Source organism: Argiope bruennichi, chromosome 3 (genome assembly GCF_947563725.1).
Source record: "Argiope bruennichi chromosome 3, qqArgBrue1.1, whole genome shotgun sequence".
In the NCBI taxonomy this organism is placed as follows: Eukaryota; Metazoa; Arthropoda; class Arachnida; order Araneae; family Araneidae; genus Argiope; species Argiope bruennichi.
The window spans coordinates 10411102-10436164 of NC_079153.1; positions in this window are offsets into that span (position 1 = coordinate 10411102).

The following is a 25063-nucleotide window of genomic DNA, read 5'->3' on the forward strand; positions in this document are numbered from 1 at the left end:
TTGCCTATTTAACAAAAGCACTTATAAATTTATATAGAAATCAAAGAGAGATATATAATATTATCTGAATGTACTAGATATGACATTTTTCTAATCAGTAATTGTATAATTTTATTTTGAATTGCATAGAAAATATTGGTTCAACATTCACAATGCACGCAGTTTTCTGATTTCAGCTTAATTCCACTTTCTGTAATAAGGTTGCCGCTCCATGGCAAAGAAAACTTCTTTAACCCCAACAATTTAACATTATGATTGTGATCATTTTCACTTATTTAATAATATTTTATGTAGATTTAAAACCATTTCCTATGTTTCTTATGTATAACAGTAAAGAATCATTATTTTTTGCGAAGATTAAGAAATCACGATACGATGGTGGCGGAGACTATACACTGACCTTGAAGGCATTCAAGATCGACTATCTGTAAGAATCGTTATATTCTTGGAACATATTTTGTAGGGCCAAAGCGTATGTTAGCTTTATGAGGATTTGCCGATTTGGGTGTCATCCTCGTTATCTCAATACGGATTAAAACTTCCATTTTAATCCCTTAAAATTCTTCATTTGGGTCTCAAATGAAGAATAAAATGGCAAAACTAAAATAATATTTAGGCTGCTTTAAATCCAAATGAACATTTCAGTAAAAAATATTAAAAGTGTTCAATATATATGTTTTTTTTATTTATATTTTAATGCGATTTTAATCCCTTAAAACTCTTCATTTGGGTCCCAAAAGAAGAATAAAATGGCAAAACTAAAATAGTATTTAGCTGATTTAAATCCAAATGAACATTTCAGCAAAAGTATTAAAGAAATTCAATATATATGTTTGTTGTTTTTTAATTTTTTAGGTTTAGAAAAAAGATGAATAATTCAGAAATTATTATCGCATTCTCACATAATTAAAAGCAATTTCCAGCTTCAAAAAAAAAAAAAAAAACCCACTTTATGTTATATTTTAAAAACTTCTCATTTTTCTATTTAATTACTTTGATGAACTATTTCTATTCAGTAAAATACCTAATACCTTATTTATCTATAAAACAAAAATTATATTTTCATTACTCAAATAATTAATTAATAGCATATCTGATTGGTGGCATTCATATTTAAAAATCCATGAAATATTAGAAGCCGTGGAAATTAGTCATATTTTCTGAATTAAAAGGTAATTATTTAAAGCATTAAAAATTAAATATTTTAATTGCTTTAATTACTTCGTTAATTAAAATAAAAAGCCATTAAATGGTATCTAATTACACTCGCACTGACTAAAAATGTCATTATTCATTACAAAGGACCATTATTTCTTCATATTGCTTTAGGCATTAAACTATTAAATTGGAAAATTTATTAATTGATTTACTGGATAAGTGCTATTTTTCTAAATAGTTTTATGTAAATCTGTCCATTCAATTCATAAACTATTTTTTTATGATGCAATATTTTTTTTTATGCTAAACAACAATTATTGTTCTGTCATATTTAGAAACTCATAAAAGCCTGTATATAGTATTTGCATGTCTTGTTTTAGTAATTATAAATGATAAAAACAAATCAACGTTTTCACAAAAGTACCAAAGATATAGCTAAATTGCTTTAATTTGTACACATATTATATATTATTTATACATATATTCAAAACTTATGTCAAATACATTTTAACGTTTATCTGTTGATCTTGGTTTATTTTACGCTATTTCTAAATTGACTGATTAATCTTACAACGACTCTTCTATTTCTTCTATTTACAAATATTTTTGAATATGCATGGTAGCTTAAGAATGGTAGCATTTGAGCTAATCAATCTAGTAATTACTATATCTCAAACTTCCATTTTAATCAGTATGAATATATTTCAGGGTCAAGAAATTTTTTTGCACGAATACTAAGCAAATAGTGAATGCTCGTTGGAAATGGGACAGATTTAAGTGTCTGAATTCTGAAAATGAGCATTTCCTATATGTTTTTTGGGGTTTCAAACGATAATTTAGATGAAAAATATATTTTCACATGGTACATTTCCATTATATGGGATTTCATCTGAGGGGCTGATATCTTATCCTGATCCATAATTTTTATTAGGATCTCAAAGGAATCCACATTTATTTTTCACATTATGCGCCAATAAATGTCACAAACCAAACCGAATCTCAAAAAATTTTATTAATCAAAATATTTTCTCAATCATCTTTTGACTGTTTCAAAAGTTTTAAGAATTCTTTAGAAGCAGGTTTTTTTGTCATGAAATTAAACGAAAAATCAGAAATATTGCTGTAACTAGTTATCATATGATTAGCAGATAAATTTTAAATAAATACTAATACTGATTATTAAATTATTTTGTTAAATAAGATGATTTTATTAAATAAGGTTGCCGGGCTCATCGTGTTAATAATCAATAATTTTTTTTAATTAATATCAAAATATTTTTGGGGCAAATACTTTTCTCAAGCTCTATTTATTATCACAAAGATTCTTTAAAAAATGCTTCTTTAACCATTAAATAAAAGGAAACATCTTCACCATTTCGTGTACATTCAACCTTCAAAAACATACTCTTGTATAAAATGTTGGTTTAAAATTATGATCACTTTAATGGAAATAAAATAATTGTCATCCAATAAAGCTAAAAAAATTTGAAACAATTTCTGGTGATTAAAAGTAGGTTTAAAATAAGTTGCTAGGAAAGATCAAGATATTTCGTGCTTAGAATATTTATTAGTAAGAAAGTGGAAATTATTCATTCAGTGGTGGTTATCGTATTCTTAAACTACAATTATTTTCTAAACACGGTTTGTTTACCCATGTTTAATTTATTTCATCTAATACATTTATATACAAAAAAATGGAGTTGGCACGCACTTAAGTTTTGATCTTTGAGGGAGGAAATGTCATCAATTTCAAGTTATCGCCTATAGGATTTATCTATCAGTACAAAGACATCTTAAAAATAACGTTTACAAGTAAATCATTCTCAAAATACTTGGATTTAAAAGGATTGATCAGAATTGTAAATAATTTACGTATCATACCATTTTAAATGCAGAAAATAATTAATTTTAAATCTAATTAAATGTCAAGCTCTTGCGAAAAGTGAAGAATATTATTAAAAGTATGCATTTTAAAGCATGAAAATGGCATTGCTTCTTGCTAGCAAAAATTTATGATTCCATGGAATCAAAATTGCCTCCATATATATATAATATGTGCAAATGATACTTTATATTCTATTTTTTCAAACTGAAGCTATGATATATGCATATAAAACTACTTTATTCCATGGAATCTGAAAGTTAAATTGTAATAATAAAAGGATTTTATAAAATATAATGTGATTTATAAGGATAAATAAATGAATCAGGGTGGATTTATAACTATCTTCTGATGGTCTCATATTGATAAACAAATAAACAATGCTAACAATTGCCTTTCAAATTTAGGATGATAATGTTTATTTATTTATTTAGGATGATAAACAAATAAACAATTTCAATGAAACATTAATTTCATTGAACAATTTAAAAGAATCTGCTGCGCGATAAATGAAAAGACATGCAACGGAAGAGCTGCAATGATCAAATTATCTAATCTCTTACTGTCACATGATGTATATGTGGAGAAAAAATGTATATCATTTTAGACAAGTTTTTCTATTACATGAAAATAATAATATTTCTTGCCGATTTTCAAATCTGAAAATCTTCTACACTTTTGCACTAGTTTTAACCAAAATTTCAGTAAGGTATGGATAGAGGACGGAATGTTTATATTCATTTAGCAATGCAATAAATTCTGATTATTGGTGGGCACTGACATAGCAGTTGCGGATTATTTCAAAACTAAGCTATCCATTGAACAAGAGGCACACATTTCGCAATAAACTAAATGAGAACTGAAAGAAAACTCATCTAATAAACCGAAAGACAAAACCTAATATAGCACTCTGGTAATGGGAACACTTTACTAAATACGCATAATCCTTCTGTGGAGCTCTTGTCGCATAAAACCCAAACGAACAACAATCCTTTGTGGAGTGAAATTGCCCATAAATGATAGTTCGGGTTTCTGGAACCACTAATACAAGCCAAGAAGCTCATTGAAGAAAATCGAGAAATTTCAAACAGCAACGTTTATACAGCATGAGAATGTGAACAAAATGATAAAACGTAATAGATTTGATCTAAAAATGTGCTTCAAATTTTTCTTCCAATAAATTAACTAAAAGTTATTATTCGCAGAATTTAATGGTTTACCATTATGTGCTTAGTATTTATCTTACCAAAAATAACGGACATAAAACTGCTACGTTACTACATAACTGCAAGGAACAATCCTTAAAGTTAGTTGGCGAACAAAATCTATTAGTTTCATCCTCAAAGTTGACAGGCAAGAGCGATTTGAGAGCTTAAAAGAATGTGCCCGCATTAAATTGGTATCGCTCTTCCTTCTTGCCTCCCAACTACAAAGCGACAAAAGCCTTTCCATTTAATCATCGAGAAGATCTATATTGCATTATGGGAGGTCAAAAGAAATGAAAAAAAAGTCACCTCCAGGAATTCCTGTCACGTAGTCTATGGTGGGATCCCGCTTTATTTTCTTTCCGGGCCCATCTTTTGTTAGATGCCAAGATTCGTCTGCTATATAAATTAATTGCTATATATATCTTATTTTTTGTACGGGAAAGGTTAATTTAGATCAAGGAAATATCCTGGCGGAGTCGTTATAGTTTGATTGGAATTCCAGCCATCTATAAACTAAATGTATATATGTATGGAGTACGGTTAATTTATTGATAAAAAAAATGCTTTTCAGATCGTTTATCGTGTAGAAAAGAAAGTAAAGGTAAAGGTCACATAAAAATATTGGAACAACATGCATTTAAATTATATTATGAAAGAGCCGCCCATAGGAAGGAAAGGTAACTGAAGTGAGCGGGTATTACATTGATTATGTATGGTTTCGAAATTAACGGATATTTAAATATATTTTTGTGTTCTGTTTCACATATTTGTTGTTTGAAATATATGAGTTTCAAATGCGCCGTGGCATAATTTGAAATTATCTAAAAATGCTACTGGTAAATGGTGTTGTTTTATTTGCAATATTAAATATTGCAGTAGAAGATTTAAAAGTCCTACTAAATTTGGATGATTTTTAAGCGAATTGCAAAAATATTTTCTTAATTTATAATTATGTTGTAAATCGTAGTTCATACAAAATTCATACTTCTGTTTCTCAAAATAGTAAAATGCTAAATTGTAAAATAACAGTGCTTTTAAATATAAACCATGCATTTTAATCACATAAACTGGGTAAAATTTTTAAATTAGGCGGGTATATAAAACTTCATCACATGAATGCAAAGCCTAAATTTTCATCTGGACCCTGTTATTACTGTTCGGCTTCACCGGCAATGCAAATTCTATCTTGTCAGGGTAAATTCTATTTCAAACAAGAGATGCTGGATGTAAAATGAGTTAGAATGTCCTCAAGGAGGTTTACTAAAGATGTCTCTGCTTTATACCCTGCACACTACGTTTAAAGCAGAAACCTGCCTGTCAGGACAGAATATTCACGGCCGGTTGGGCCGAATCAATAGTGAAGGGGATAAAGCAAGATATCATATTACGAAATTCTTATGATATACTCTTAAGAAATATTACAGTAAACATTTGCTATAAACCTTTTATTCTGCGATGTTCTGGTCCCGGTTTCAGATCTTACGCCGTCTCTAATAGTAGAAATTACCCTGACATTGCTCGTTAGATTCACGATATTGTGTGGTATTCAAAATATCGTAAAACATCGTAAATGTATAGAAAAATGTCTTGTGGCAGCATTTGACTCCATATATTTATATACATGATCCTCGAATCTTTCAAATCCAGATTATGAGTTGAATAAGATAATCTATTTTTCTTGCACCTCATTAAAATTTAATTTTAATAAATTATTATCTCATTTTTAATTAATGATTAAAACATAAATTAAATAAATAATGAGAACTGCATTGAACTTAAAGAGTTAAGTGGAAAAACACTTTTTATGAATACTTCTAAACATATTAAGATAAATTACTAAATTTTAGTCACATGTTTCTCATACATTTAGTTAATAAATTAGCATTTAAACATCGTGAATTATTTTTTTTAAATAATATCTTTAATTTCACACTAAATGCCGCAGTAAAAATCGGTCTCCCATGTATTTAAACAAAAATCAAATACATTCAGCCAAAGCACGTTTTATACATTATGCGTCCTTATATACTGTTACAAAAATTTTTCTTCTACAAATACCGCTAATCAATCGCAACACATTTACTCGCTAATCCTTAGTTCAGCAACTTGCTTGCTTGCTGTCTAATCCTATCCAAAATCTCTTATTTGTCGGCGACTCCGACTCCTCTCTCACACACACAACTTTTGACGATACACACGACTTCTGGTGATCCACACAACTTCCCTGCAGATTCAGATTGCCTGTCTTTTATAGTTGTGGGAGGCGGGGCTGGAATCTTCAGACCAATCAGGGCCTACCTGGCTGTATCTCGGGTCTTAGTGGATGGATCGTGAAAGTTCTCGAACTTTCCAGTAGTATCCATTTAGTCGCCAAACTCACCAAATTCGTTGCCAAGTGCCAAGCTCTCAGGTCATTGACGCGGCAGCTGCTCAGCATAGGTCTTACAACGGTCTTTCTCACGATGACACTATTCATGCCGGGTAGCAAAATTACAGATTTGTAACATTGCTCCCCTCTTTAAAGACTGACGTCCCGGCAGTCCCACTTCAATCCAACAACTGGCGTAGGCTTTCGAACGATGTGATGATGTTAAGGCGTTTGACGATTTCCGCACTTTCGAAGATGACAATATTTACTAATTTGGCGGCGACTAAAGATTTATCCGTACCTTCTGAATGCTTTGGACTCGGACCTCTTCGTCGTTTCGGATTGTACACCCAGACTTGATTCCGCTCCTTAAAATGCAAGGTGTCTCATGGAGCCACTTTTTGTATCGTAATAGGACTCTCCGAAACAAATTCTAGCGTGGGTGGTAATTTGGTCACTTTGAATTTGCTCCATCGAGCCATGCGAATATCAGGATGGTCCAAAGGTGCCCTCCGATGTCTGCCTGATAGCCAGGGATTCACCTTTGTCGCTAGATCTTCCACGGGAATATTTCCACTAATCGCCAGATCTTCCATGGGCATATTTCCACTTATTTCCAGTTCATTCTCGACACTCGAGAATTGCCCATAGCTCTCAGCACAGGATCTTTTGAATAGGACATCTGCCTTTGCGGGAAAAGTTCCTCGGCGATGGCATAACTGATCCGAATGCCCAGAAGATTCGTCGGCTTCTTTTTGCATCACGCTCTTATGCAAATCCACCGCAAGGTTGAATTCTTTAAGGAGATCGAGACCGAATCTACAGGGATCAGCGATTCCAGCCACGTAATCGTCATTCATATAACTACGCAAGGAGATGTTAAGAGGCTTGCAAAGAGGTTGCTCAGTTAACTTTTGGGATGAATCCAATCCGAACAGGGTCGCATTAATACTTGCATCCATAGGCATCGAGCACGGGTTGCCACTAATAGACCCGTCCAAACAGAGTTCATTTTCTCCATCTCCAAACGCCTGTACTTCCGAATCCACTTCAGGGGACTCACTCGGAGAAGACTGTCGCAGCTCAGCAGTTATTTCACCATCTCCCTGTTCATGCCACTCCTTACTGAACTTCGGTTCATCCTCCGGATGGCTAAGCTCCTTTTCGGTGACACCGGTCTCCACTCGATCTTCAGCCTTTTCTTCCGCTTGGCTCTCGCTGCTTCCTTCAATTTCTTCTGTGATATCGTGGACGTCTTCGGTTTTGTTACTTTTATCTTCTAAAATTTCTTTCTTTAATTCATTCTTTATTTCTTCATATCCGGCTTTCAATTCCTTTTGTCCTTTCTTTATCTCTGCCATCATGGCAAGTAGTTCTGCAAATTTTTCATCCATTCCTCTGTTTCAAGGCATACACAGGAAAATCCAAATAATCCCACTTCTGACACCAAATGTTACAAAAATTTTTCTTCTACAAATACCGCTAATCAATCGCAACACATTTAATCGCTAATCATTAGTTCAGCAACTTGCTTGCTTGCTGTCTAATCCTATCCAAAATCTCTTATTTGTCGGCGACTCCGACTCCTCTCACACACACACAACTTTTGACGATAGACACGACTTCTGGTGATCCACACAACTTCCCTGCAGATTCAGATTGCCTGACTTTTATAGTTGTGGGAGGCGGGGCTGGAATCTTCAGACCAATCAGGGCCTACCTGGCTGTATCTCGGGTCTTAGTGGATGGATCGTGAAAGTTCTCGAACTTTCCAGTAGTATCCATTTAGTCGCCAAACTCGCCAAATTCGTCGCTCAGTGGCCAAATGGTCGCCAAGCTCTCAGGTCATTGGCGCGGTAGCTGCTCAGCACAGATCTTACAACGGTCTTTCTCACGATGACACTATTCATGCCAGGTAGCAAAATTACAGATTTGCAACAATACCAACATTATTCGAATTTTCTTCCGTTAACAAATTTCTTAAAACATAATGAATTTTTTCTCAATGGTATAATAATGGATAAACTGATATCTACAATTCCTGGATACCTACCTAACGGATTGTTTGAACTCCGAATATTTTAATCATAATTTAAAAAATAATAATTTCATTTGCAAAAACTATGATCACAATCTTGCATAATAGTTTTTAAAATTTTGAATTTTATTGAAATTCTATGCTTCTCTAACGCTAAAGAATATTTTGGACTATCGTTCCTTAGTGATAACCAAGTTGTTGGATACTTGAATTGGCAGGTAAAACTATTTTTGAAATGATTTTATTGAAACTAAAGGAAATTTCTCGGATGAGGATGTACAGATGTAATTTCTTTGCCTACCAAAAGCTGCCCTATCTAAATGTGTCAGTTATTTATGCTTCATTTTGCATGAACATATGCATATCGTTGCAGGCATTTCCTTCAGAAGTTCAAAAAAGATGTAAAGCGTGATCCTGTAAAAATAAAAAAAAAAAAAATAAAAGAATATCCAAATCAAATATTTCAAGGTGATGATTCTGTAATAATGAAAAATAAAAGAGTATCCAAATCAATTCGTTCAAAGTAATAATAATGTAATAATGAAAAAATAAAATGATATTCAAATTAATTCTAAAGTAATAATCCTGTAATAATGAGAAATAAAAGAATATGAATATCAATATTTTCAAGGTAATGATCCTTTAACAATGTAAAATAAAAGAATATCCAAATTAATTATTTCAAGGTAATGATCCTGTAATAATGAAAAACAAGAGAGTAACCAATCAATTCTTTCAAAGTAATAACCCTGTAATAATGAGAAAAAAAAGAATATCTAAATCAATTGATTTAAAGTAATAATCCCGTAATAATGAAAAATAAAATGTCCAAATCAATTTTTTGAAGGTAATGATCCTGCAATAATGAAAAATAAAAGAATATCCAAATCAACTTTTTGAAGGTAATGATCCAGTTGTAATGAAAAATAAAAGGATATCGAAAGCAATTTTTTCAAGGTATTGATCCTGTAATAACGAAAAATAAAAGAATATCCAAATCAAATTTGTCAAGTTAATGATCCTGTAATAGTGAAAATAAAAGAATATAGAAATCAATCCTTACAAGATAATAATCCTGTAATAACGAAAAATAAAAGAATATCCAAAACAGGTTTTTCAAGATATTGATCCTGTAATAATGAAAAATAAAAAAAATATCGAAATCAATTCTTTCAAGGTAATGCTTCTTTTACCCAGGTACTCTCAAGAAACTTTATTCTGCTCATTAATTTAATTAAAATATCCTAGATGAATTGTAAAACACACCTCCCTATCAACTCTACCGTTAAATGAAGTTTAATTGTCCACCCACGAAATTTATAGATAATCCTTTAATTAATATTTGCATAAATTATTAACAGGATTACAAGAATTAGCCAAGTCAAACATTATGAAGTGTATATAAATAATTCATGTTTCAGGCAGCTTAAAATGTTCGAATAGTGAGTTTACAAATGAATGAATTAACTTAAAATATTTAAAAGCGTTCACGAAATGAGTTATTGTTATTTAACTCGCTTTTCTTCATACTTGGTTTGGCATAGGGATAAAATCCCGATCAGTAGGCAACAGAAATGACTTAAATCTTGATCTTTATACAGTTGAATGCTTATTGACTTAAAAATCTTCAAATTTAAATTGATAGATTGCTTAGATCAATATTTACATCTAGATATGCAATTCATTGAATTCTGAGATAAAAAATATTCTTAGAATATGCAAATGAATTTTAAATTGATTCATTAACGAAAGAAGAACATTATCACGTTAAAAGAAGCTAAATATATGTTTCACACAAATAGTTCGTAGAATGAAACATGATTCGTAGAATTAAACAAAATTTGTCCTGCTTCATAGGAGTTAATTTCAAATGAAATTCAGAAATTGAAAATTATTTTGTAAAACTTTTAACTGACTTTTCTGTTTCCCTTCCTTCAGTCTAGATTGATGTGAAAATCAAACATTCTCGTACCTTAAATATTTGTTGTATGAATTTTTCGAACTATTTTTGGTATATCTTGTTTGCATATTGTAGTATTATGAATTACATGTATCATCTCTACTCATGAAAGAAAATTGATGTGGTTTGTAGGATGTCAAAATAATTATCAGCGATGAATTGGAAAGTTTTATAAAAAGCTTTCTCAATTCATGATTCTTGAGCACATTACTGATATTTTAAAAATAGTTATAAACTTTTATTTGGGGTTATAATAATATAAACTTTTAATTTACTGCCAAATAATTTTGTTTTATATTTTTGGATCCATAAGTGCACTATTAAAAATATCAGAGCTAGAATTTTATGGAATTACCGGAAATTCCCTCTTTTGCAAATAAAATTGACGGATTTATGAGCCTTAAATATCACTAATTGCGGCAATCAATGGCTGTCCTGAATGAAGACCACCCATTGAATGGCGGATTTTCCTCATTGGCGCATCTGTGACGTCGAATTGGAAAAGCTTAAAATATCAGGGAGATAATTGTTTGTATTGTCTTGCATTCATAAATTAATTACACAATTATCAAAGCGTATTGCTTATATAAAGCGTATGTATGTATTTATTAGAAATGCAACTGTACAGTAAAAAGGTTCTTTATATCTCTTAATCTTTAAAGGAAGTTCTAAAATAATTAAATTTGATCCCTCTAAATCAATTTTTTTTATTTTCAAATAAAGGTAATATAGTTCTAGGCAGAAATGAAAGACAATACTAATTCAGGGCACATTGCTAATGTAAAATTCTATAATAAGCAAATAAGAATTTTAATAATTGCTATTGTAATTATCAGAATGGTATTATTATACATGGCACTAACATTTTATTTAAAATGATCTCATTATACTTAATTCACATATTTAGTAAAGGCATTTAAAAGCACGGAAATATTCAGTAATTGCATTATATATTATAAATTACTTTAAATTTGAAACCACAAATTAGATATGAAAATTTTAAATTTAATATTTTTTCTGATAAATCAAATGCAAAATTTCTTAAATATACTAAATCGCATATATCAGCAAATAAAAATCTATATTGTCCTTATTTATTAATTAAGAATTTAAAAACATTGTTTATTTATTGTGAATTTTTTAATAGTAATATTAGAATACGTCAATACAATAATTGAAAATACATCAGTTAATGAGGGAATCTGTAATAATACGTTATTATTTTTAAAATATCGATAAATTTTATTCTTAAAATGTTAACAGCTTTCTTAAAAAATTTACCTTAGTAAATAATATATAGTCGCGGTGGCCTGTTGGTAAAGTCTCGGCTCGCGAGCCGTAGGTTTTCAGTTTCTAGACCCGATTCTACCGTAGAACCTTCGTGCAAGGGGGTCTGTTGCATGTTATATCCGTTAGGGCCATACGTCGTCCAGTTGATGAGATGTGGAGAGGGGAGCAGCTCAGGTGTCGTCCTTGTCATCTGACAGCGGTTTAAATTCACGAGATCCATCCCAAAATAGCCCTAGTGTTGCTTTACAACGGTACGTTAATATAACTAAACTCAGTAAACAACAAGTATATGAAATATACTGAAATTGTACTTAATATCTTCTGTCGAAATTATAAGTTAATAATGCATAAAAATGATGTAATTTTGAAAATAAGAATAAACTATCTAGAATTACTAGCTTGAAATCAACACCTCTATTATTGTAATATTTGTAACGTCACAATAAGGAATCAGTTGGAGAATTTTTACAAATTCTCCAATTATGGTGTTATCCCCCTTACTCAGGGTAAAATTATAGACCTTAGATGAGACCTCAAATGCCTTGTATGACATTAGTGAGCAATTATATATATATATATATATATATATATATATATATATATTTGGTGTAATGATGTAATTTTGAAAATAAGAATAAACTATCTAGAATTACTAGCTTGAAATCAACACCTCTATTATTGTAATATTTGTAACGTCACAATAAGGAATCAGTTGGAGAATTTTTACAAATTCTCCAATTATGGTGTTATCCCCCTTACTCAGGGTAAAATTATAGACCTTAGATGAGACCTCAAATGCCTTGTATGACATTAGTGAGCAATTATATATATATATATATATATATATATATATATATATATATATATTTGGTGTGAATCTAACATTTTGACTGATCCTATTGTGCAAATTTCTGCTATAAACTTCTTTTTGCCGACAGATTGAAACCATAATCTTCCACGGAACTACAATTCTAGACACAAGAATTTCACTAATTTAAATTATTCCATTTAGAGTTATTACATTTGTATGCATGCAAAAATACAGACTTACAGACAGTCAACTGTTGACAGAATTTCTTCAAAAATTGATTTGAATCTATATTTTAGATGTTAAAATTATGTACCAAATTTTATCTAAGCGGTTCTTTGTGTTTTGGGGATATCGAGTTCGTTTGTAATCAGGCAACTAGACAGACTTTCTTTGTGTGGATTTCTTTCAAAATTCAACAGAAATCTGCAAATTTGGTCGTAAGCAATCTACCAAATTTCATCCTTCTTGGTAAAAGTGTTCTTGAGCTATCGTATTCATAGACATACTGCAAAGATTGAGTATTGGAAATTCAAGGAGAAATCTAAGGATTCTTCTAAATGCCGAGTTCAAATTTTTTTGGCAATTACTATACTTTCCCTTAACTTCATATATGAAAAAGAATGAGGTTTTTGATTCAAGTCATTTCAGAATGTAAAATACTAAAGTTATTATTATTTATTAACTCTGCTACTTTTTTTAAGAAAAGAAACTATATCATTTTAAACATTATTTTCCAAAAGTATCTTATATGTTTTCATTGAAGTAATAAAATATTTTAACTTTTATTAAATCATAACTGAACCAATTTTGCTGCTAACTATATTTTCATTTATAATTACAGACTTTTATTTCGCACTTCTTAACACTTCACAAATTTTAAATTATGATTTTTTCAATATCATTTTATAATCATTATTCATTAGAGATGGGAAAAAAGACCCAAAAAAAGTGTAGCAGTTTCCTTTGAACAGCATATACTATGCATACATATAGTTTTTTTTCATTCTTTTAGATACAAATATCCTTCAGTTCTAAATAAATCCTTTATTAGAAGTTGTGCTTTGCAAACTAAAAATATTCCACAAAGGCTTTGAAAGATCAACACAAATGTAAGAATTGTATTTGTAAGCAAACCCAAAGAACCATATGCAGGTGTCCTCATAAGATATTGTTTTTATTGAACCGTGAAGCGAAAGGAATAAGTAGTTCAATTATTAAGAGTGATTCCATATTAAGAGTTTAAAATCTTATCCCCATGAATAAAAAATATTTCTTCCTATTCCTAGCCCTTATAATATTCATCATCAAAGATATTAGAGAGAAACTTCTTAAATTGTTATTAGAAAATTTGTATATAATTGTTTTGGATCCTGAATATCTTTCCATTCTATTCTCACGAGTACGGCGAACATTTTCAAAACTGTCCATTGATTTCTTTCTATTGCCAACATATTTTACATTTCATGAGTGAGAATTTGGAAAAAATATGCCCAAAATGCATGCAAGCACCTCAAAATTTCGATACAAGTATTACACAACAGCGTAATATCCGTATATTACTTCTTTTTTTAATGAGCGAAACATCTTTTAACATCAGACTGTGAAGCAGGCATTGCCATTGGAAGTAATGAAAGGCAAATGCCCAAGGAAACCGAATTAAGTTGATATCATTGGCCAGTTGCTAGACAGAAGAAATATCTAGCTTATAAATAATTTGCAAAAGAAAAAAATCTTTCAGCAAAAATCATGTGAGAAACGGAGGCTGTGTAAATAAATACGCTTAAAATGTATTCAAGAAAAGAGGGCTACAAAGTAATTAAGTCCAACAAAATCTGAAAACAGCAGAAAGGAGCAGGTATTTGTAAGGGAAAGAGGGAAGAAAAATATACTTCAATTTGAACTGTTATCATTTGAGAGAGGGATGTAAGGGGGGGGGGAAAGGTGAATCGGAGATTTTTGAGTCTTAATCATGCGGATTGCCGTGCTCTTCAATCGCTGTGGAAGTAAAATCCAAAAACAAATTGGCCGAATAAGAAAGTTTCTTTTCTTTGTTAGGCACACTCCTTCACGAATTTCTTAGCCCCCCCCATTCCTTTATTTATTTATTTATTTTTTGTTTGCGCTTTTCTTCCGCTGAAATTTGTTATTATTTCTCCAGATATCTAAGTTCTGGTTTTCGTTATAGAGAAGATATGGAAACTGTATATAAATAATGTGATTATATAAGGAGTGAAGAATTTCCTCGCTTTTTTATATTATTTTTAATAATAATATTATATTTTGTATTATTATTTTTTAATATTATTAAGTTTGGATAGAAAATATTTTACTTACGTATAATTCTGCTTTGTTGGAAACCCAATGAAATCTCTCTGCAATAATTTGAATTCGCCTAATCAAAAGATGCCACTGTTGTAGAAAATGGTAAATACTTGTATTTCAATGCATGCAATATAGTCAGAATATGAAGCAAAAGGAAAAATGAGAAAATCAACTAATGCAAAAATATATATCTAAAAATGTAGAAAATATCAGCTGTGTGTTGCCTTTTTTCCTATTCAAAGATTGAAATATTGTTTTGAAACGCATATTCGATTATAGGAAAATAAATGGTGGTGAATTTTTTATTTTCAATTTTATTCTGTATTGTCTTGTAGAGACTCTTAGTTTTATAGACACTGATTTATTTGCCGTTTCTGCTAATGATACATATGTTTCATAGTGACCGAAGCAATTATTTTGGATTGGAATTATTTGTGTATACTCACGAATATGATGCGGGTACTTGATTATGGTGCGAGTGCTTGAGTGATGAGATGTTTGTGCCACACTTTAATGTCTCTATTCATGATGTTAAAACTAAAATTATATAAAAATATCATTTAAGTAGAATGTATTTGTTTTGATTTAAATATTTTCATATAATATAATTGTTCATTTTCTAAAATTTAGTCGTATATGTTTTGGTTATTTATATAAAATTCAGGCTTGATGACTTCAAAAAATATATAACTGTGATGTTACATATACATAAAGATGAATACTTTTTTATAATCAAATAAAATTTCGGATGAAAAAACAAACAAACATGGTATTCATTTAAGCTTTTTTGACGAAAAAATATGATGATATGGTGTATGGTAATTTTCAAATACTTTTAATACTAAGCATTTCTTTTGTTCGTCATATGAGAAAGAAATATACGATCACTTGTTATAGGCCATGTTATGCTGTGGATTTTTATTGTCTAATATTATTTTATATTGAAAACATCAAAATCCTCCTGTATTAATTTGAAATTTGATTTTATATAGGAACACATTATAATCCAGAAATTATTGGGTAATGAAGAAGTGTTAAGAAAGATAATATATGAAGGCAGGAAGAAATATAAGTAAACATTAATTGGAATTAAATCTAAACATTTCAGAAATTATTATTTTTCTAAAATAATGCCCTATTTATTTATTAATCCAACAGGTGTCTAATTTGCCTCATTTTAATGAAATATTTGAAACAGGTTTCAAGTAAAATTATTTTTCAATTTAATCATTACTTGTGTTTTGTTATTCAACTCATTTTATGAAACTAACATTTATTATTTATCTTATTGTTTATATTAATATTTTGTTAAGAAGTGTAATCTAATATCTTATATATCTCTAATATCTTATTAATTTATAATATCTTATATATTTCTTAATTCTATCTTATATATTTCATATTACAAGGCTGAATCAAAAAAAAATATTCGATCTTAATTCAATAAATTATCCATGCAACAATCTTGCATTGGTCTTCTTCAAAATAATCTCTTTAAGTATTTTTATCATGGCATATTTATGGATCGTAGAATTCTTAACAACATAGCACCATATCATGCATCCCCTTCCTAACCTCATATGACTCCTATAGATGTAGATGAACATTATTAAAAATAATACATTGTCAACACAGATTTTAAAAAAAAAAACTTTTGTAACGTCTTGAGTAGAAGAATACTGATTGAAACTGGTAATGGAACTGGAATAAGTGACTGAAACTGGTAATGGAACTGGAATAAGTGACTGAAACTGGTAAGGGAACTGGAATAAGTGACTGAAAGTGGTAATGGAACTGAAATAAGTGACTGAAACTGATAATGGAGCTGAAACAAGTGACTGAGAATAGAGAGTCTTAGGAAACTCAGGTGCGTTGTGTTTGGCTAAGAATCAATCAAATTAGCGGAATAGGCGGATTTATAATCATGATTGTGCAACCAAATGCTCGCAAGCTCACAGTATGCATCTCACAAGATAATGTTGAACCACTTGGATGTATATCTGGCAACAACTGGTACGTATTTATAATGAATTACTCGACTAGAATCGTGAGCTTTTTTCTAAAATTTTATCTTCTTAGTATGGTTTAATATTAGGCTTCAGTTACAAGGTATCATAATTATATTGCAAATTCTCCTCATATGAAGACGATTCTTTTAAAAAAGTACATAACTCATTGATTGAAATGATGTATTAATAATCTCGTCGATTTAAATAATCTATTTTATCTGTATACCAACTATTATTTCGTCCTCAAAGGCAGGTTCATTATTTCGAATCTTTATCACTTATAAATTGTTACTATATATAAAACTTTATTGAGCTGCCTTTTGGAAGACTTTATGTAAATTCATCAAAAGCTAGAATCTTATAGCTTTCATTTACATTTCCTCAAGCATTGACAAATAGTTTGCAATTGACCATTAAAACTGACAAAAAATAAAAATTCCACATTATAGTCACTTACATGCGTGAATTAAATCTCGCTCCATGGCTTTATTTAAGCAAGAAGTAAAACCAGATTTTTTTCAACAAATTTTATAATTACACAGTTAAATATGATTCATGAATTTTTTAGATTCCATAGCTTTTAACAGAAATCTATATTCATTTATCATTCTAAGAAAAATTTTATTTCTGCAGATCTCCGGAGCCTGAATGAAAGAAAGATGAAAATGGTTCTAGTCAAATACTGAAAGGGCATATCAAATAAATGAATTGAAAACACACACACACAAAAAACTATGAACTTTATATAGAGTATAACAGAAAAAAAAAATATGTGCCTTGGTGGCCAGGTTTGGAAAAGTGTAACCACATGTTTTATTTATATTTGTAAGCTTATTTTAATGATTCTTAATTTTTCTTAAATTAATGCTAGAATTATAAAATTTATAGCCATGATATATGAAAATTCAAATAATTTTATAATGAACGTAACTTATAGCTTAATACAGAAACCGAGCAGAAATAATGCATAGAGGTAAATTTTCAGTCTCACATGTACCGTCTTTGGTACAATTATATTAAAGATAATATTTTTGTATATAAAACTTTTTTCATGGATTTGAAATATACATAAATAAAAAAAAATTATGTTTTGGATCTTGGGCTTTTTACCAGTTAAATTAAAACGTATGCTTGACTCAGTACAGTCAAACATTATTTCTGCGCCAATAAACAGCAATCAGCAACAGTAATTTTGTGAGAGTGATTGGGATAAAATTGCTACTAGGTAAAGGTTGAAAAAAGTTTTTTTTAATTAATTTATTTATTTATTTTTATTTTCTTGTGATCTCTAATAGACATTAAATAAATAACCTTTAAAAAATTTGAATATTGAAACTTTGACTATTATTGAAATATAGAAATATTTAAAATTGAACTTTATTCCTTCTAATCTTTTTTAAGTATGAGAAAATAATTAAAAATTTGTGATAACATTTACTTTAGCATTTAAATAAAGAAATATGTTCAAAAGATATTTTTTTAAATATTTGGAGGATTTTCTTTTGTTTAACTTTAAAGAAAATATTGTATTTTATTTTTTTACTATTTCACAAATATTTAAGAAAATATTAAAAATTTTATCTATTAACATTTCAAATGCTCTTAAAATGTATATTTTTTGAGTAATTACAATAGCAAATAAGGTTGTGTCATTTTTTTACTTAGGTTAATAATTATACTTATCATAAATAGAATAAAACTTCAAGGAAAGAATGATATATTCATTTCTCAATTTATAAACATCAATTTAATTGTTTATTTTCTGTACTTTTTAAATCAGCACAAGTAATGCTTTTTGAGAAAAAAATTAATGGTTGTAGAAATGCTGTATTTTTTCGTTGTACTATTTAATTCAGAGTATCTGAAAATTAAATGTTAAATGTTAAAAGCTTACAAGCATTGAAAAGCCATTAGAAGCAATTTGAAAAAGTTAATTTTTTTTAATGAAAATTTGTAACAACGAGAATAAACAATTAAGTAATTAAAGCAAATAAGATACTCGAACAATAATTGGTTTAAAATTTAAATCTTTCCTGTAATACTGTGTTTTAAATAGCATTCATTGCTATTTTATTTTAGCATTAAATTTCTTAAATGTCTGTATTTAGAAGAGGAATGAGAATTTTGCATTGAAGGAAAATATTCATTGTTTTATTCTTTAATTCATGATTGAATGCTTTTATTAAAGTCACTGATAACTAAAGATGTCTGTGAGGAAAGATGCATCAACCTATTCATGAAATTCTGCACATAAGTTTTAATTAAAAATCTTTTAGAACTGAATAATTTTACTGGAACTCTGTTATCAAAATATGTAAATATCAGATATTAGAATCATTCTAGATTTTATTAAACATTCTGGATAAATAAATGACGTTAGAAAATATTTAGTTTCACATTTCAGAGTTTTAGATAAAAATATATTTAATGTAAAATTTTATCTGCCTTCAGATAGTAATTTAAATTTGAGTGAAATTATGTAAAGGAACTGTAGAATTTTTCTAGAAACATTTATAGGCGTAGGATAAAATAATTTAATTATTAGTAAAAATAATATTGGTATACTTCGTGCACTTTAATATTTTTTTTATTGGGTTTTAGTATTTTTCTTTTAATTTCGTGAAAATGTTCTTCATATGTTAGAAATTATTGAAAAAAGTATTGTTATTAAAGAAATTATTAAAAAAATTATGTTAGAAATTATTAATTAAATTTTGAAATAAAACTTATTCTTATTCTTTTAGATTATTAATTATACAAAGTGATAAAACTTGAAAAGGAATTTTAAAAAATATTTGATTTATAAATAAATATTTTTTTTAAGAAAAGGGAAAGACGGTGATATATAATTGTAACTCACATGAGACACAATTTGAGGCTACCGTAATAAAATCTTGATTTCTACTCACGTGATGATAGCAATGTCTGAATTCTGAAAATTTCAAACCAAAAGTTTTTTAAAAAAAATTATTGATTATATAGTTTCAATGATTTACATGATCATGCAAATCATGTAGATTATTTTTGATATGACTGATGCTGCTCGATGACAAATTTAACATGTAAGGAATTCATGTAGGCTGTAAATTTTGAAGAAATCTTTCATATGGAAATTTTACTGTCGTATATATTCGAGTTAACAAATCAACTAGAAAATAAGCAGTATTTCCATTGCATACATTTTAAGTTTCTTTACTTCAAAGAAAGCATTATTAATAAATATTTTCTAGTATAAATAATTAAATTTATTTAGAAATTTTGAAAATCCAACGAAAAAACAACAACATGCATACAAACAAAAATATTATATTCCTTGGTTAAACAATAAAATGACTTTTTCGTCTGAATTTTCTTAAAACTAGAAAATGAATTTCAATATTTTTATGTAACTTTAAAATATCGATGGCAGAAAAATGTAGTATTTTAGAACATGGATAATTTAAATTACTTTGTGAAACATTTTATTGATTATTGATTTTTATTATTTTTATTTATTAGTGTCAGCATTAAAAATTTTTATTGATTAGTATTAGTATTGAATTTTTTTATTAATTAGTATTAGTATAGAAATTTTTATTGATTAGTATTAGTATTGCATTTTTTTATTGATTAATTATAATATTTGGAAAGGAAAACAGAATACAGGAAAAAGATATTTGGGTTTGGAACTGAAAATATCTCAAAAGGATATATAATTCGTTAGGTAAAGGTTAGTGACTCAGCTTTTAATGTGTTTTAACTCTAATATATATTTTTAAAATGTTAATTTGTTTATGAAATCAAGGTCCTAAAATATTTTATAATATGATATAATTTCATTATTTTATGTCATAAAATATAAGAAATATATTTTTTCATCTAGAATATATTTCTTCATATTTTTTTATTTTTTTTTTCAATTTCAAATTTCGTAACTCTTGCATTTAATATAAATTATTTATACTTGACTACATCTATCTAAATAATGAATGTTAAAAACATTTCAATGTTTCAGGTAAAAGCTTCATGATATCAAAAGAAATTCCTGTTTAATAAAAAGGTTTGATTAACATCTTTGCATTATTTACTATTAATGCATGTAATCTAATTTTTATATTATTAAAATGAACACTTGAAAATAATATAGTTGTTTTCTGAAAATAAAACAAATACTTTATTATTTTTTAATTAGAAGTTAATGATATATTTATCTTCATTATCTTGATGTCTTGCTGGCAATTGGACAAACTTTCAACACAGAATCTCTTAAGAAAAAACGGAAATTCTATCACATGCTGTGAGGACTTTGAATATGGTAATCAGACTTTGTAATTTAAAGCAAAATACGAATGAGAAAATAAAACACATTTCACTAATATAGCAATTTATAGCTGCTAACCATTTTGTAAATATATATAGCAATCCTTATATACATTCTCTCACGCATTTAAAAAAATAAATCCTGTTTGATGACAGAGACGCTTTAAAATAATTTATCACTTTATTTCCTCATGTTTGCGAACTGGTGACTATGAAATTAGTTTAAAGCTTAGTCACCAATCAATTCTGCTTCAAGTTTTAGCTATATATCCACTCATAAATTTTCGAAATAATCTTTTAATTAATATTTACATAAAATATTAACAGGATTACAAAAATTAGCTAAGTCAAACTTCATTATGTACATAAATAATTCATGCTTCAAGAGATTCAAAATGTTTAAATTGCAGGCCTCACCAGAGACCTGATTTAAATGAAATATTTTATAGTTTTAGTAAAATGAGTTACCAAGCCGTAATTAAACTGTTAAACTTGGATGGTTGCTTTGAATTAAACTCAAATTGTCATACAACAAATAAAAATAATGAACATTATTAACTTAAATCCAAATATTCTTGTAGTGGAATGTTCATTTCATTTATAATCTCATAAAGTTTAAGTTCAACGATTATTAAATGGAATTTTATGTATTATTGCAAATAATAAAGAAAATTAAATGCTGAAATAAAAATTCAGTGTAAATAACCAAATAAATGTTTGCTTTCTTCATAAATTAATATCTATTCATTTTCTTGGAATCAAGATTCATTTTCTGTGTTAGATACTTACTGGATACTACTGCCGAATTATATATCCGTATCGATCTATGAACAGATAGATAGATAGAATCTGTAGTGCTAGTTTGAAATATCCATAGATGTATTTGTATACTAAAATTATTTTTCGAAGAATTTTATCTTTTCACCTTAATGGTAAAAATATGGTATTTCAAAGGGGGTAGGGAGATAAATATGGGTACAATGGCAGTATCTACACAAATAAAAAAAAAACTTAGAAAATATATTAAATTAAAATAGTGATAAACTGCCGGGTGCTCTCAAATTTTATTTCCCCGAATACTTATATGCTATGGCAGGCTTCGTGAAGGTTTTATAATATGGGGAAGACAGCAGTATATGTACATTGCACCTTTTCTAATCTGTGACTAAAATTTAAACAAGATATACTCTTTTGGCGCTCAAAACACACTTCAAATCTCGTTTATATGGCGTGTTCTGTTTCTGAGTTATCAAGTTCTTGTACAAACTAACCAATTTGACGCTAATTTGGCATTTTTTTTTCCAAAAAGTAAAGAAAAATGATATATATATATATATATATATATATATATATATATATATATATATATATATATATATATATATATATATATATATATATATATATATATATATATATATATATATATATATATATATACCGAATTTTATCCATCCCAAATTCCATCCTTAAATTTTTTATTTAATATCTTTACACGCAAATTGATGGGCATAGAGACTTAGTGTGATTGATTTTGCTCAAAATTCGATAGATATTTATTATTATTAATATAATTATTATTAATATTATAATTAATTATTATTAATACAATATTAATTTATTATTAATAATTATTAATAATAATAATTAATTTATTATTAATAATTATTAATAATAATAAATTTATTATTAATAATTATTAATAATAATAATTAATTTATTATTAATAATTATTAATAATAATAATTAATTTATTATTAATAATTATTAATAATAATAATTAATAACAAATTTCATTTGTCTCAAACTAGTATTTATAATCGTACTCCTAAATACGAGCACAGAAAGGAGGTTCTGAAAACTACTTTTCCACATGCCTATTTATTTTATAAATTTTAAAATATTTTGTAAATTTCGGAGTTCGAAAACTTAAGAGTCTAAAGATTTTTGGTGCAATCGTTTGATTATACAGTATTTTCTCTTAAAATACATATTTCAAGTTATTTGAAAAAAATCTGTAATTTAAAAAAAAAATAGAATCGAAGTATGCATTCATCACAGTTCAACTAATATGTAATATCTTACAACAAAATTGGTTGATCATAAAATAAGAATATGTTCTAAAAACATAAATAACCATGTATTTGTAATCCCATAATCAATGGCAATATAACAGGTTAAGTTGATGGATAAAAGTTCTTATATCTTTCTTTCCACTTGAAGCGATGAATTGAAATCGAATTTTCATCTAAATGACCCAAATCAACAAAAGAAAATATAGAAAAATAACCTATTTGCATGGTATGCGTTTACTCTTACTTTAAGAGGTATTAAAAGCACCATTTATTAAAATGAATGAAACAGTTTAAACAGGTATGGAAAGGGTAAATTCTTAATTGTAAGACAAGTTTATTAGCAGATAACAAACCTCTTCCTCCATGGAACAAGCAACCAAAGCCAGGATAAATCAGAGATTTGACTAACGCATTTTCCATTAACCATGAGCTTATGGATCAATGACTTCCGCATCTAAAACGAATTTTAGGTGATCCTGAATCCCAATTAGCTTCTGTACTTCCAAAGAACTGGAAAAGTGGAGTCATGCATCTTGTTTTAAGGATACTCGAATTTCAGGAATTGATCCTCATAATTATTGAGCTTAGAAATTTTGGATTAGAAAATAAAATTAATAAATAATTAAGGCGTTTGGATAAGGCGCTGAGCACCGTAAATTGTTTCAATAATAAAATTGAAAACAAAATTATGGTTGCAGTACGAAAATTTATATTTGTTATAACTCCAATCTCGTAAGAAATAAAATATTTAATTCAAAACAAATGAGGAAATATATATATATATATATATATATATATATATATATATATATATATATATATATATATATATTATTAAATAACATGCTTGTAAAAACTGTTGTACCTTTAAGTTTTTGATATAATGTTTAATTAACACAGTATTCTGTTCAAATGACATAAAAATATCAATATGAAATCAATATTTAACGGAATAAAATGTTTTTTTAGCCTCATCATCAATATATCTTTTAACTGAAAATATTCAGAACTTCTTTTGTAATTACGTTGTATTAATAGTCTATGCTGTTTTATTTAAATGATATTTCATTAGTAAAAAATAAATGAAAATAAAACATTTTTTTTTTATGTTTTCAATCAGGTTCAATAGGGTTATGTCATGTTTAGGTGAATGATGGAATTCGGCCCCACTTTAGTCGTTATTGGCTTAAGCTTTTTGGCAGGAATTAAAAAAAAGATACGTTACTTTATTTCGGAGAACATCGCCAATTTGGCTCAATTCTGTTAACAAAATCCTTCTTTTGCGTTTAACATAATATCAGCTATTTGAAACCAGTGTAATCTATAGAACACATTTATAATTAAAGAATCTTATATTTTCTTCAGAACCAAAATCATGTAGGAAATATTCGTATTTGTTTTTCTACAATTTTGCCTTTTCTTATACATTTCTTTTAAATTTTACTCTTTAATTTAACCTCAAATAAATAATGCAATAAACACAAAATCAACTATTGTAAACAAAAGTTGAATTTTCTTTGTATAAAAAAGTGAGTGAATTTTGAAAATATCCGATAATTCAAAATTTAAATGTATTACAATGAAAAATAACATTTAATTAGATGCATGGACTAGAATATTGATTGGTTATGATGTATTGCAAT